We start from the raw sequence: 14,689 nt of genomic DNA, 5'->3' as shown, positions 1-14,689 counted from the left end.
ATTTTGGAATTCGAGATTGAAATTTTAAAAATTCAGGATGAATTAATAACAAAGTACATGGGGTTGCTGAGATTTAGATTAGAGAACTGGAGGATAGTTCTGAAGAAACTACCCAGGGATAACAGAGTAAAAGAGGTAAGGGAAGAGGAAATATGAAAGAGAACAGATGAAACATGGAAAAATAAAATGAAAATGTCCAACATACAAGATATAGGAGTTCCAGAAAGAGAGAAGACTAAAGTCATAACATATGCAATGAGTGAAGCCTGGTTGGCTCAATCTGTTACGTGTCCAACTTCCACACAGGTCATGATCTCATGGTTCCAGAATTTGAGCCTCTGCACTGACAGTGCAGAGCCTGCTTGGGATTCTCTCTCTCCCCTTCTCCTTCTCTGCCACTCCCTCACTTGCACTCTCTCAAAATGAATAAATAAACTTAAAAAACAAAAACAAAAAAAAATATTCAATGAGATGATGTTTGATAATATTCAATTTTATGATTAATATTTTATGATTAATGAATGACAAGAACCATTTGATTTAAAAACCACAAAGAGGGGCGCCTGGGTGGCGCAGTCGGTTAAGCGTCCGACTTCAGCCAGGTCACGATCTCGCGGTCCGGGAGTTCGAGCCCCGCGTCGGGCTCTGGGCTGATGGCTCAGAGCCTGGAGCCTGTTTCCGATTCTGTGTCTCCCTCTCTCTCTGCCCCTCCCCCGTTCATGCTCTGTCTCTCTCTGTCCCAAAAATAAATAAACGTTGAAAAAAAAAAAAATTTTTAAAAACCACAAAGAACCCAAAGCACAATAAAAATATAAATCTACTCCAAAATACCTCTTGCTGGAACTATAGAATACCAAAGCAGAAAAAAATATTAAAAGGAATCAGAGAGAAGACAGATTGTCTGCAAAGGAATATAAATTAGACTGTTAGCAAACAAAAAATAACTGTCAGCCTTGAATTCTATACCAGCTCCAATATCACTCAAAGGTATATATGAACAGGTAATAGGAAATACAAAAAATAGAGGAATAAGTTAATTGACACCATAAAGAAGTAATCAAGCAAATTCAATGAGTGGGTCATTCTCAAAAATGAATGTCATGAAAATAGTGAAGGCATAGACCCTTTGGTAGATTAAGAAGATTTAAGAGATATAACAGATAAATGCAATGTGTAGATTTTGGTTGAATCCCAGTTTGAAAAAAGATATTGAAAAATTTGGAAAAATTGACAAAATCTGAATATATACTCAGTACTAGTTGATATTAGAGAATGGTTGCTAAAATTTTTATATATGTTAATGACATTTTATATGTATTAGACCTCTCTTTAGTTTAGAGAAGCATACTAAGCTATTTGCATTTGGGGATCAAGTATCAAGATATCTGTGAATTTATTTTTAGGTTGTTTAGCTAACGTGCATGTGTGTGTGTGTGTGTGTGTATGTGTGCACGCACATGGGTGTGTATAGATAGAGAGTGCACATATGCCAAAAACTTAACAAAATTTTTAGTCTAGGTGATAGACATATGGGTGTACATAGTTCTTTAGTTACTTTTCTGTATGTTTGAAATTCCCATAATAAAAAAATTAAGAGAGAAAAGATGATGTAAATATATTCTCATAGACTAGATCATTTTTTGTCACTTGCAAATCACACCAAAAAATTTTAGTAATAAATAAATCACAGTAAGAAGAATAAATCAATTACAGTAATAATAAACTACAGAAGATTTCAGGAAAGAATGGAGAAAAAAGACACTGAAATGTAAATCAGTGGAAGCAATGACAGTAAAGACTACCAGAGTGGGAGTTAGCAAAAACCAGTGATGGAAATAGAATACTCACATAAAAATTCGAGGTCGTGATCCAAGGAAGGTATCCTACAAGTTTGCAAAAAATATAAAGATATGTACTAACTTAAAGATTTTTTTTAATTCTGTTTATTTTTGAGAGAGAGAGAAAGGAAAGAAACAGTGCAAGCTGGGTAGGGGCACAGAGAGAGAGGGAGATGCAGAATCTGTAGCAGGCTCTAGGCTCTGGGCTGTCAGCACAGAGCCCAATGCAGGGCTCAAACTCACAAACTGTGAGATTGTGACCTGACCCGAAGTCAGATGCTTAACCGATTGAGCCCCCCAGCACCCCTTAACTTAAAGATTTTTTGATACAACTATGCATATTTAAAAAGGTGAGGTATTCATTGGAAGAACAGAAAAAAATGTATTACTTCAAATAAAATGAGAGAAATAAAATTATAAATCAAGTCTTTCCAAAAGAAAGCAAAAAAGAGAAACAAGTGAAAAGTAAATCGAAAATTAAATATAAAATACTATAAATCAATAAATATACTCTAGTAGTGACTAAAGTATAAATAGATTTTAAGAGTTAAAAGATTCTCGAATTAGATGCTTAAAACTATCACTATAGGCTATTTATAAAATAGATCAGCAATGATCAAGATGGATGAATCTCATAAACATCACCTTGAGTTCTCTGGGAATTGCAAAAAGATAAAATAATATGGAACAATTTATATAATTGTTTAATATACGGACAAAATTGAAACGTATATTACACACACAGATTACTATTCAGCAATGAAAAAAATAAAACTGTGGTCAGTTCTGAAAGGACAAAAGTACAGACCAGTGGTCGCCAGGTGTGAAAGATGGGTGGGAGGAGGGGAAGAGGTGGGTGTGGCTCTGAAGGAGTAGCATGAGGGAGCACTTTGTGGTGATAGACTAGCTCTGCATCTTGCCTGGGTGGTACACCAATCTATACAGGTGATAAAATGACAGAACTATACACATACGTTGTGCCAGTGTGTGTTCCAGGTCTTGATAGTGTGCTGTAGTTACATAAGATGTAACCACTGAGGAAAACTGGGTGAGAGGTACAGAGAACCTCCCATACTCCCCTTTGAAATTTCCTATGAATCTGTGATTACCGTAAAACCTGGGTTTGGAGCATAATTTCTTCTGGAAACATGCTTGTAATCCAAAGAACTTGCGTATCAAAGTGAATTTCAACAACCACTGTGGTAGTCGTGATCATGTGACATTAGGCATCACATACTACTTATAAGACATGACTTGTTTATCAAGTTAAAATTTATTAGAAATGTTTGCTTGTCTTGCAGAACACCCACAGAACAAGTTACTCCAATCCAAGGTTTTACTGTATTTCAAAATAAGGTTTTAAAAATGCTATACCTTGCTTTTAACTAATATGTATATGGCAAATGCATTAAAAATGTCTCCGTGTTGTTCAGAATTTTCTGAGTCTACATGGTCATACTTAACACTTATAAAATAATAATAGCAATGATGCAGAAGACGAGAATTGTAATAGTTCACAAACAAATAAAAATGTTTGACCCAGGGTCAGCTGGGTGACTCAGTCGGTTAAGCGTCTGACTTCAGCTCAGGTCATGATCCCGCGGCTCATGAGTTTGAGCCCTGCGACAGGCTTCGCGCTGGCAGCTCAGAACCTGGAGCCTGCTTCATATTTTGTGTCTTCCTCTCTATCTGCCCCTCTCCCACTCATTCTCACTCTCTCTGTTTCTCTCTGTCTCTCTGTTAAAATTTTTTTTTAAATATTTGACCCAGGAATCATGTCAGAAAATAACATGCACCGGCAAACTAAACAAGATAATTAGACTTTCACTTTGTTTTGTGATGAATATTAATTCATTTAACTCCAGTCTCAGAAACTCCGACAGAATTATGACAGTCCAGTTTAAGCAGAGAATACAGGCAGTCCCGACTTTGCATGATTCGCATATACAGGAATTTCAGTTACCACGGATCAGTTAAATAACACACGTCCTCCAAAAATTCAATTTTCAGTTATCACATACATTCAGTGCCATTACGTGAAGTTTTAACTTCTCTGCTAGGTCTTCGGTCCACAAATCACGACATAACTAAAAGACATGCATCATGATTAGAAAGCAATCATGTCACTTCTTTTCAAAGTTTGTTGGTGATCGATCACTGAGCATCTGTTACTCAACTCATGCACAGGCAGCGAAGTGGATAGTTCTGCTTCATGAAGACAAATGTAAATGGGAAAAATGATTGTGACAAAAAGCATAAATATGTCCCAGAGGAAATGAATCCAGCAAAAAAGCTCCACATAAAAGGAATTCTCAAATATATTTTCCAACACTGCAACCATAGGAGTGGGAATTTGGGAATGTGGGGAGGTGATCCAAACTTAAAAGGAATATAACAGGGGCGCCTGGGGGGCTCAGTCAGTTAAGCCTCCAACTCTTGATTTTGGCTCAGGCCATGATCTCATGGTTCATGGGTTCAAGCCCCATGTCCAGCTCTGCTCTGACAGTGCAAACCTTGCTTGGGATTCTCTCTCTGCCCCTCCCCTGCTCATGCACATGCTCGCTCGCTCTCTCTCTCTCTCAAAATAAATGAACATTTAAGAAAATGAGCACAACAACTGGCCAACACATAGAAAGGTTTCTTACTCCTTCTTGTAAGTCATACAACAAGAAGACAAGCATTGTTGAAACTACACCTAAGTTTTACAAATAAAACACATTAATATGTTTTATATAATAGTGTACGAAACATTCCTTTTACTATTTTCGCATGTCCTTAATGTACATGTAACCATGTATATACATGTGTAAACAGTAAAGGTGTTTTTAATGTTTTGACAAGAAATATTTAAAGATCACAGAACAATCAGGATTCTTCCCCCTATGGATTTTAAGATCATTTGCACAATTATTTTTACTGCCCCACACTACTGTACAAAGTGAGGACTGCTTACATATAAAGGGGATAATCAACCTGTGCATGAATTGAGTAACAACTCCATTCCCCTGTAAGAAAACAGATTTTCTACATGATTTAGGAGGTAAATAACACAAACAGGACTTACTTAGGCTTTTCCTCTAACCCTGTGTGCTGTCATTTGACGGTCAAATCCCCTTTTTAATGGTCCTTCATATATTTTAAGCAAGAAATCTCTCACTTCAAATGAAATCTGAAGTGAAACAACTTATTAAACAGCAACTCAAGATTATACTTTAAAGCACTTGATGAGAACTATGATGAGCCAATGACCGTACATGAGAGCTATGGTCATTTCAACCATTTTAGTCCAATTTTTTTCCTGTGTTTTTTGTTCATTATTTTGATGCATGCAGATAAATAAATACAGATGCTAACAGTTCAAGTGGCCCTTGACATCTCTGTAATACTCTTCCCTTAATCTGAGATGGCTAGTTTGCCTGCGTACATATGTGAAACTTGCAGTAAGAAAAAAAAAAAAAAAAAAAAAACAAACTTTAGCAGCCTTATTCCAAAATATGCCCCAAAATTTAAAAAGGAAACAGAAACAAATAAAATTATCATCAGAACTATAGGTGGGAATTATTATAGAAAGTTTTATTAGCAGCCTTCTTTATAATGGATAAAAATTTTAAATGGAATTGACTTAAATATCCAAATTTAGACCAATGGAGCAAAACATGGTAAATTCAGAATGGAATATTAAGCATCTGTGAAAATTTATGTTTAGGAACAGTTTTCAACAATGAGAGGAAAGGCATATAATTTAGATAAAAAAGAGTATAAGGTGATAGATACATCTAATGCAACTATGTATTTCAAATGCACAAAAATACTCAATAGTAATAAAATATTAACAACTGTCCCCGGAGGGTGTGATTGTGAATGTTTGACTAGCTGATGGATAAAAGGATTGATACTTTCATCTTTATATTTTTCAATACTTTCCAAAATATAAATGACAATAAAAGTATTTTTAAATACTTCACTAATAAAAATTGCATAAAAGAAATAAGCCTCTCCTTCCAGACTAGAAGTGGTTCTCAAAACACCCATGCAGCTTGAGCAACAAAGCAAGGACTCTTCTTGGAGAGGAACTTTCTACATCATATTCAGGCCCCGTTTTCAGAGACTAAATTCAGTAAAGAAAGATAGGAGCCCATGATCCCCATGGAGGCAATGGCTAGCAAATCCTGTAGCAACTCTCCCCCAGAACCCATTCCAATCCCTTAGTACTCATAATGGAGAATTTGCCAGAATGGAATTTGCCTGTGGCTATTTTGTAACTTAACACACTGGAAAACTAAACCATGCCTGCAAAATGTGGTTATAACTTATATAGACTTCTTTAGTAAACCAGTATTCTTTTATAAGAAAAAGATCAGGAAAAATGATTACTCTCAAAAAACCAGAATTAAGTAAATAAACAAACTAAACAAAACAAATGAAAGAAGTAAAATCAGAGACAACTAAAAGTCATCAAATACCAATTTACCAGGGCGCCTGGGTGACTCAGTCGGTTAAGTGTCCTACTTCCACTCGGGTCATGATCTCACGCTTTGTGGGTTCGAGTCCCCCAGTGGGTTCTGTGCTGTCAGCTCAGAGCCTAAATCCTGCTTCAGACTCTGTGTCTCCCTCTCTCTGTGCCCCTCCCTGGCTCGTGCTCTCTCTCTCTCTCAAAAATAAATATTAAACACTAAAAAATCAATTTACCCAAGTCATTCCTTGGAGGTAGTGTGTTTGAATAAGATTAGGATTAGAATATCAATGAACCTATGTGGGTTTTTTTTTTTTATTTTTTTTAATGTTTATTTATTTTTGAGACAATGCAAGAGACAGAGTGCAAGCAGCAGAGGCACAGACAGAGGGAGACACAGAATGTGAAGCAGGCTCCAGGCTCTGAGCTGTCAGCCCAGAGCCCGCCACGGTTCGAACTCACAAACCGTGAGATCATGACTTGAGCCGAAGTCGGATACTTAACTGACTGAGCCACTCAGGCGCCTCCAATGAACCTATGTTATTATTTTTGTCTATAGTTTCATTATCAGTAAGTTGGAGGTCTTTAAAAATAGTTCAATTTTATTTTTAATGTAATTTTTTATTATAAAAACTACATACGCACATGACTTTCTTTTTATAAATTCAAATAGACTGAAGGCAGGAAGCAAAAAATAAATAACTCTCTGTACTCCAAACTCAAGTCTTACTCTGCAGAATGAACTATAAAATTATAGTTTCTTGGGTTTCATTATAGAAAATTGGGGGATATATACAAGAATACAAATACACACACACATATTTGTTTTATGCATGTGAGAAACATAATATGCCTGCTTTTCTGCATTCTTTTCTCCCTTAAAAATATATTTTGGAAAATTTCCACATTGGCACATAAAAATAAACTTCATTCTTTGTAATAGTTAAATGTCATCACACGCATGATTGTTCTATAACTTACTTAATTTCCTGTTGACATATATTTAAGTTCCTTCTAGTTCTTGCATTACAATCTGCAGAAATGGGCATCCATGTACACATTATTTTTGTATGTTAGTTCAAGTAAGATAAGTTCTTAGCAATGGAATTGCTAGACCAAAGGCACATTTTGTTTTTTGAGAAATATTACCAAATTACCCTATATATAAGTTTACACTGACTGATACTCCCAAGAACAGTGTATATAATAATGATTTTTCTTGCAACTTCATCTTACAGCATTATTCTATAACTGTAAAACTCATATCCTGAAAATAAGTACCATTTCATCCACCATCAGCTGTCACACTAGAAGACTCTGATCATGTATTCTTTCAAATTATTCTTGTCATTGGAAGTCTTCACCTTACTTATATAGTTGCTGATATCTTATATCTGGTTTGGGCAGTAATGATGGAATCTAGCAGTACTGGATTCTGAAACCTTTGTTTTAATGGAAGGGATAACTGTATAACCTCATTTCCAAAATCTTAGGTGTGTTAAAACTGGCTTGAATGGTACATCCAAATGTAGTCATTAAAGAAATGTTTTTTAAAAATTAAATGGTAGTCATTCATTTTTTAATGATATCCTGATTTACATTTATACATTCACAAAATATAACTTTAAAAACTATTAGCATCCTTCGTGCCCCCCAAAATAACTTTGAAATGTCTATCAGATCTTATGTTAGTATCTCCCTATAGTACATATTTGTCAAACCTTAGTAATGAAAAATTAACTTCCCAATTACGAGCAATGTAAAAATAAACAATTCCTTACCTGAAACTCTTGAGCTTCTCCAAGACCTTTTTTAAAAGTTCTACAAAGTAGAATCTGTAAAATATATGGCACATCCAAGAAGGAAATCTTCAAATTTTGGACATGAGCACAAAGTGGTAGCTCTTTTAGAAGAGACTTTTCTCTACTGCAAACCAGCTGTAGGCACAGTCTAGTTATAGCCCTCAGAAAAGCTGTGCTGTGATATATTAATTTACACCTACTGTGCATTAAATGAGAAACCAGAGGCCACGTACTGGGCACATAACTTATTACCCCAACATAAAACACATACTACGCTTACTAGTAAAAATATTTAAGGTATGGTGTCTGGGAATTTGTGATGTGACAAACAAGTAAAGAAGCTGAGAATTTATGGTATTATTACCTAACTCATGATGTCAGAATATCCATAATAAATAGTAAAAGAAATGACCGGCTAGACCTTGAAAATTTTAATAAAATAATGGAAAATAGGTAATTACTAAAATTACAAAGGCCATAAATTAATGCTTTTACACCAAATTTGTGAAGTGTTAGTTGATTACACAAATCTGAGTGCTTAATGCTTATTCTTATTCCATAAAGTAATATCAAAAAAGTAGTGATTCTGCACTATTTTTAAAGGATTGAGTCCAATATCTCTGGAGCAAAATAGTAAATAATTACAATTTTCTTATTAGAAATTTTCCATGTTTTTAAATTTTTTATGTTTATTTATTTTTGAGAGAGAGAGAGTGACAGAGTGCAAGCAGGGGAGGGGCAGAGAGAGAGGGGCAGACACAGAATCCAAAACAGGCTTCAGGCTCTGAGTTGTCAGCACTGAGCCTGATGTGGGGCTCAAACCCATGAGCCATGAGATCATGACCTGGGCCGAAGTTGGATACTCAACTGACTGAGCCACCCAGGTGCCCCAGAAATTTTCCATTTTAATTGTGACAGCTGGGCTACTTTTACATGAGAAAACACACTCACAAGAATAATACTCTATTACCCAGACATGATGCTACCCCACACTGCTGATAGCTTCACCTGAAGTGGCACATGAAGGCAGTTTCTGGAAAAGTGACAGCCCTGAAGAGTAAATACCCTAGGGAAGAAACACCATCCAGTGGGAAAGGGAGTTAGTCAGTAAATGTCCCAGAATCCCTGAATAGTGCTGGGCTATTTTAAGGTGAGTTTCTTGGGGCATATCCCATAGGATATGCCTCCAGCAGTTACCCACACATCAGTGCACCCTTTATTGCCTTTTCTCTCTTGCTTTTGTTTCCTAGGATGACTTCCCAAATAAATTAATGGCAAACAAGTCCTTATCTCAGAGTATGCTTTGGGGTAAACCATATTAAGAAAGCAGCTTGTATGTGGTAGAAATTTATTGTTCTCTCTTGAAGTAGTTCAGAGGTATACAGCCAAGGGTTGGTAGTGTAACCCTGCCATTCTTGACATGTCGCTTCTTTATCCGATTACAAGATGGTCCACATTGGCTAAGATGGCTCTCACCATCTCCCAAACTGTGGAAAAGGGGAAAAAATAGAGTGCACAAGACCACTCCTTTTCGGGGCACATCTTAGAAATGTACACAACGCTTGTGTTTTTGGATCTTTGGCCAGGATGTAGTCATATGGCTACATTTGGCTGCAAGGGTGGCTGGGAAATGTCTCTATTTGGCAATCACGTACACAGGTAGTAGCCAGAAGTTTTATTATTTGAGAAAGGGGAAGAATATTTGTGGAAAACCAATACCTGCACCTTTATAATGTCCCATTATGACCTTAAACCAATTGAATGTAATGTGATTATTGGTAGCATTAGGTCTAAATCTATCATCTTGATATTTGTTTTCTATTTGTCCCACCTGTTCTTGGTTCTCTCTCTCTTCCTTTTCTCAGACTTCCTTTGGATTAATCCTTTTCTATGGTTCCTTTTTTTTCTCCTTTTCCAATTTATTAGCTATAAATCTTTGTCTTATTATTTTAATGGTGGCTTAAGGGCCATCACCAAGGACTCATTTTAACTTATCGCTATCTTCAAGTGATAGTATGTCACTTCACATATAGCATCAGAACCTTACAAGAGTATATTTCCATTTCTCCCTAGGCAACCCTTCTGCTCTTTTTGTCCTACATTTTGGTCCTACATATGTATTATCCCCACATACACTATTATTAATTTTGTTTAGTTAATTATCTTTTTAAAAATGTAAATGACAGAAAAAAAGTCATATACTTACCTATGCAATTGGCATTTCCTGTGCCTTTATTCTTTTGTGTAGATGCACAATTTTATCTGGTATCATTTTCTTGTTGAAAGACTTCCTTTAGCACTTCTTGTACCACAAATCTGCTGATGAGAAACATTTTGCTGGATATAGAATTCTAGCTTTTTGTTCTGGTACCTTAAAGTTGTTGCTTCACTGTATTCTTAAATGTGACTTGTTTTTTTAAAAGAAATCTGATGTCATGCTTATTCTTGTTCCTCTATATACATAACATGTTTTTTCATCCTGGCTGCTTTCATATTTTTCTTTTCAAAACCACTGGTTTTGAGCAATTTATTATGTGCCATGATGCCATTTTCTGTTTCTTGTGATTAGAGATTATTGAAATTTTTGGATCTATAGGTTTATGATCTTCGTCAAATTTGGAAATTTTCAGCCATTATTTCTTCAAATATTTTTTCTGAATTCCTTCAGGGACTTAAATTACATGCACATTAGGTTTCTTGAAGTTTTTTCTCATAACTAATACTCTGTTCCTTTTTTAAGTTTTTCTCTATGTTTAATTTTGGATAGTTTCTATTTCAGTCTGCAGGTTTGTTAATATTTTCTTCTGTGATATGTAGTTTATATTTCCTCCAGTGTATTTTTTTAAGTTTTTATTTTTTTTTATTTATTTATTTTGTTTATTTATTTATTTATTTATTTATTTATTTATTTTGAGGGGCGGGGGTGTAGGGGCAGAGAGAGAGAGAAAGAGAGAGAGAATCCCAAGCAGGATCTGCACCATCAGCACAGAGCCTGATGTGGGGCTCAGTTCTACAACTGTGAGATCATGGTCTGAGCCAAAATCAAGAGCCAGACACTTAACTGACTGAGTGCCCCTCCTCCAGTGTATTTTTTCTCTCAGACGTTAGAGTTTTCATCTCTAGAAATTTGATTTGCTTTTTTTAATCTTTTATGTCTCAACACATTTAATCTTCCCTTTAGCTTTTTAAACTATGGCATAGATTGCAGTGAAACTATTTTAATGTCCTTATCTGCTGGTGGTAATATCTGTGCCACTCTGGGTCAGTTTTAATTAACTGATTTTTCTCCTCATTATGCATGATATCTGCCTGCTTCTTTGCATGGTAATTTTTCACTGATCCCTGAAATTGTGAATGTTAGCTTTTTGGTTCCTGGATATTTTTGCATTCCTATAAACATTTCTGAGTTTTACTTAATCTTTTGGGTATTGTTTTCAACATTTGTTAGGTGGGACAAGTGCTGTGTTTACTCTAATACCAAACTCCTCTGTCCACTACCCTGTGGATTTTGAGGTTTTCCACTGTAGCTGATGGGAGCAGATTCTACCCCTGACCCTATCTGAGCCCTGGTTACTGTTCCCCCTAATTTTTTGGTGGGTTCTTCTCCTGGCTTTAGGCAATTCTTTCACATACTGGTTAATACTCAGTTCTCTAGGGCAATCCTCTGAAAATCTACTGGACATCTGTTAACCTTTGTAGAGTTTTGGCCTGCCACGGTGAAGATAGGGATGCTTCTCTTTCAAAATAGAAGGAGACTTTCACCTGGTAGAGGGAGAAAGCAGGTTGATGTAGGTGGCTATGATGTAAAAATTTCTGCTTATTCATACATTGACGCAGTGCTCAAATTCATGAACCATGAGATCATGACCTGAGCCAAAATCAAGAGTCAACTGTGTCTGGAGTTCTATGCATCAAGCACAGGTACAGGTACCAGGAGGCCTCACAAGAGATGGCAAATCATACATGGGAGTCACTATCCCTGGAAAAACTGCTACTGTACCCTCCCCAAACTCTGAGGATGTGTTCTTAGATGGCAATGGTCACTTTTGCAAGAGTCTACAAAAGTCTAACTAGGAAATAAGGGGTGATTAATGGACCTTTTAACCAGTTTAACTGAAGGTCAGAAATTGCTAGCATAAATAGCATTTATCAACCCCATCCCCAACACCTTTTTGCATCCATTGATGTATCCAGGAGATTTTTTCCACTTTTATTTGTTTTTAGCTGGGAAAAGAAATAAAGAATTTGAGATTGGAGCAGAGCCCAGATGACAGATGAGAGGACAGAAGGAAGAATGGGTCTCTCTGATACTGAGACCCAAGAGTTAGCTTTTTTTTTGCCCCTCTGGGTTCTGAAGGAAAAAAAGTTAAAATAGGCTTTGAAAGATTTAGAACACAATCAAAGCTACTTTAGAGCCAAAAAGGGAAATATTGTATCTGCCACTTTATTAAGATCATGTTTTGTCCCAATAGAAAGGCAATATATTTTTTTTAAACAATAACAGTAAGTATTCATAGGCATGTGTGGAACGGGCTCTCTCACACAGTGTTGGGAAGATGGCAAATGAATGAATCTTTTTGTAAAGACAATTTTGCAGAATGTTACAAAAATATAAGGCACGCAACATTTGACCTGATAATTCCTCTTCTGAAACTCTGTCTGAAGACTATCACACGCATACACAAAAAAGTACTCACAATCGTTCTCATTTTAATGGCTTTGATAGCAAAAAAATGAGAAGTCAATGCTACAGGTAGAATTGTGTCCCCCTAAAAGTTGTGGTAAAGCCCTATCCCCCCAGTACCTCAGAATGTGACCTTATTTGAAAAAAAAAATGTTAATTGCAGATTAGTTAAGATGAGGTCATACACAAGTCGAATGGCCCCCAATCCAATATGAGTGGTGTCCTTACAAGAGAGAGAAACATTGTGTAAGCAGGGGCACCCACAGAGAGAAGATATTGCGAAGATCCGTAGGGACATGATGGTCGAGTGCCTGGAGCACTGCATCTACCAACCAAAAAACACCAGGTATTACCAACGAACACCAGAAGCTAGAAAAAGAAAGGAATATTCTCTCCTACAGCTGTCAGAGAGACCATGACATGTTTATTTCCTGATTCTGTGTCTCCCTCTCTCTCTGCCCCTTCCCTGCTCATGCTCTGTCTCTCAAAAATGAATAAACATTAAAAAAAATAATAAGAAGAAAGATATAAACCAAACTCCTAGCCATGTTTTGTGTCTTATCCTCTACATTCCCTCAATCTTTCATAATAATAATGTAGTTGTATATATTTTGTATAATTTCAAAACATTTTTTAAGAGTAAAGTTTAAGCACTTTCTTGAAAATCACCTTTTAATAACTTTTACACCTTTGACTGGACACCGTAAAACTAAAGCAAAAAGGAACGACATAAATACTGTCATTTCATAATGGAGTAAAAGCTAATGATTCTGAAGCTGTTACACACGTGCTGGGATTGAACAAATTAGTAAATGTATGGCTGATGGTGGGAGGAGGCTTCTCACTACTAGAAAAGAAGAATGTAGAGATGTAAAAGGAGAAGGCAAGAAGGAACACTGCATGCTAGATTAGATTGGAAGACATCAGTATGAACTGGGTTTTGTTTGTTTGTTTTTTGTTTTCTGTTTTTGAGAGAGAGATAGAGAGTAAGCAGGGGAGAGGCAGGCAGAATCCCAAGCAGGCTCCACGCTGTCACCATGAAGCCTGACGCAGTGCTCAAATTCATGAACCATGAGATCATGACCTGAGCCAAAATCAAGAGTCAGACACTTAACCAACTGAGCCACTCAGCCCCCAGTATGAACTGTTTTAGGTTACTATAGATAGAGATGGGTAAAGCAATAATGATGCAAATGTGTACATACACAGGTTAGTACACATACAAATATTTTTTAGTTCTGTCCAGGGCTTAGAAGCAATGATACTCCAGTGGCAACAAACATTTTCAACAAACATTTCAGAACTTGGTTTCTAATACCATTCTCCAATAAAAGAAATCAGGGATCCTTTGTAGAGTGACCAATTCTAAGACCAATTCTAAGACTAGGTGAGGGAAAATACAAGATGATACTGGAGCATCTTGTAGTGTCAGAAAGTAAGGAAACATCCAAAAACTAAATAATGGGACACAGGAGCCAACCAAAAAAAAAAAAAAAAGTCCCAATAATATCTATAAGTCTATACTGATATAAATAAATGACTTAAAAAATAAGTTAAAGGGAAAGAGACAAATCTCCCATACAAAAGAATTCCAAAATAGTTTATGTGGGTACTTTCCTCCTCAAGAAGGTGAAGCTTAACTCCCTCCTTCCCTTGATTTTGGGCTGCACTTAGTCACTTGTTTACAAAGAGTAGAGTATGGAAAGTAAAAGAAGAAAGAGATAAAAGTATGTTTACAGTGAAGAAACCTGACAAACATTCCCTTGATCAGGTGATCAAGGTTAATATCATCAGTGATAAGCCAAGTTGATAGCAAATACACTTAATATGATGAGAACCATACTTCATCTTCATCCTCATCCTCCCAAACACCCATGACCCCAGTCTAACCATGAGAAAAACACCAGACTTT

General features: G+C 36.2%; 1 long non-coding RNA gene across 4 annotated transcripts in view; it reads right to left on the bottom strand.

Annotated features, from left to right (window-relative positions):
• The window catches only part of LOC125163638 (uncharacterized), a 173,419-nt gene that overhangs the window by 54,610 nt on the left and 104,120 nt on the right, over window positions 1–14,689 (bottom strand). For 3 of the 4 annotated variants that reach the window (XR_007151527.1, XR_007151526.1, XR_007151524.1), the window contains 2 exons: window positions 10,300–10,409; window positions 8,073–8,126 (listed from right to left, as the gene is read on the bottom strand). This is a non-coding gene — a long non-coding RNA (uncharacterized LOC125163638). The remainder of the gene's footprint in view (window positions 1–8,072; window positions 8,127–10,299; window positions 10,410–14,689) is intronic. The other variant, XR_007151525.1, reaches the window with a different exon arrangement.

The sequence above is a fragment of the Prionailurus viverrinus genome, chromosome B1, assembly GCF_022837055.1.
Source record: "Prionailurus viverrinus isolate Anna chromosome B1, UM_Priviv_1.0, whole genome shotgun sequence".
Classification (NCBI taxonomy): Eukaryota; Metazoa; Chordata; class Mammalia; order Carnivora; family Felidae; genus Prionailurus; species Prionailurus viverrinus.
Note: the sequence above shows the minus strand (reverse complement) of the source record. Positions and strands in the feature narration are given on the sequence as shown.